This window comes from Apaloderma vittatum, unplaced genomic scaffold (assembly GCF_000703405.1).
Source record: "Apaloderma vittatum isolate BGI_N311 unplaced genomic scaffold, ASM70340v1 scaffold33983, whole genome shotgun sequence".
In the NCBI taxonomy this organism is placed as follows: Eukaryota; Metazoa; Chordata; class Aves; order Trogoniformes; family Trogonidae; genus Apaloderma; species Apaloderma vittatum.
In genome coordinates, this window is record NW_009707012.1 from 7,168 (window position 1) to 8,864 (window position 1,697).

Here is a 1,697-nt window from a genome sequence, read left to right on the forward strand (position 1 = left end):
CCCGTCCCTCCGTGCCACCAGCAGCACCTGGGCAGGGACCACAGCTTAGGGAGCACTCACAGCACCCCAGGAAGTTGCTCCCAGTTCCAGAAATGGCAGATTCCACCCCAAGGATAAGCAGCCCGTGTTATGCTTGTGGCCACTGCCTGGGTTGGATGGCTTTGAGTTGGCAACTCAACGGCCAAGGCTGGCTTGGAGCTGCGCCCTCGCTGGCCAATTGCTACAGCTCATGGAGTGGGGAGGGAAGAGTTACTCACAGGTGTAGCATCACAGCCCGGGGCACGTAGCCATCTGCAACAGAGCCAGAGAAAGTGTGTCAGGTTGTGGTGGGAGCTGTGGCACCAGCAGGGTCTCACCCCAGCACCTGCTCCTGCAACACGCCACTTTCCCAGGGAGAGCTGGGGGCAAGGAGGAGCCTGGCTCTGGGAAGCCAAGCTGGACCCTTGGGAGGAACCGGCTCAGGGCAAAGCAGGAAAGGAGCCTGCCAAGCTGGGTGGCTGGTCCCCGTCCCTCAGCCCACTTGATGCTCGTTGGAGCGTCCTTTGGTACAAAACATGGCTCGTGAGGCCGTGCCCGCAGCAAAGCCTGATGTGCTGTTCGAGAGGCTCCAGCAGCTGTGAGGGTTTTTAGCAGAGGGTGATGTCAAGCCCAGCTAACAGCAGAAGTGCTGGTGCCGACTGAAAGAGCTGGATGTTTGTGCAGAGAAGTGGGAACATTTGCCACCTGGGGTACATGTCAGGTCTGGCCAATGCAAGGGGATGTCTCCTGCTGCCTCCTGGGGTGTGTGCGCATGAAGAAACTCGTGCCTAAAACTTCGTGCGCTGTGATTGCCGCTGCAGGCAAAGCCTCAGCTCCCACAGACTTACACTTCCTCTTGCTGTTTCGGCAGAGGATTAGCTCCTCATCTGTAAATTGAATGACATCGAGAATTTCTCCTCGTCTCAGCGGCAGGTTTTTCCCTCTCCCCTTCTTCTCAATCACTGCAGGGTCAACCATCATTTGAGTCAGGACCTTGATACTTCCTTCAAACTGAAACACAAATAGCAGTGCTGCAGCTTGGCAGCTGCCCCCGGGAAGCACAAACCAGGCAGCGCTGACCTCTCTCCCTCCTCGGGAAAAAGCAGATCCCTCTCTATGGGACTGGTCTCATCTGGGAACGTTTCAGTGGGGAACAACGCGGGTGTGTATCGGATGGTCTCTGTGGAGCACAGCTCCTGTCTGCCATCCTGTTGCACCTTTCCCAGGAGGTGAAGGGGAGCTTAGCGGGATAAATAACTGCTTGTTGCTGCTTACCTTGAATTTCTTCTGAAACTCCCTGTCTGCCTTGTCTTCCTTCTTGCATTCCTTCAGTGTCATTGGCTTTGAGTTCTGGGAGACCTGGGTCTCTCTGCAGAGTCATTGAAAGCTCTGGTGACCCCGCGTTCTGCTCCCTCCCTTCCCCTTCTTTCCGCTGGCTCCTGCCCCGTCTCATTTCCCAGCACCAGCTCTGGGGCCACTGGGGCTCTCGGGCCAGGGTAAATCTTCCGCTTGTGCTCTTCACTGCGGACATTTCTATCACGTGCCCAGCAGGGGCCATTAAACCACCAGCTTTGTCAAAGCAGCAAGGGCCCTGGCCAGTTTGGGACCCTTAGAAATAGTAAAAACCCCTGTTACCTCTGTGCAGCTGCCAGCAAGGTAACCCTGTCAGAGGCTCGACC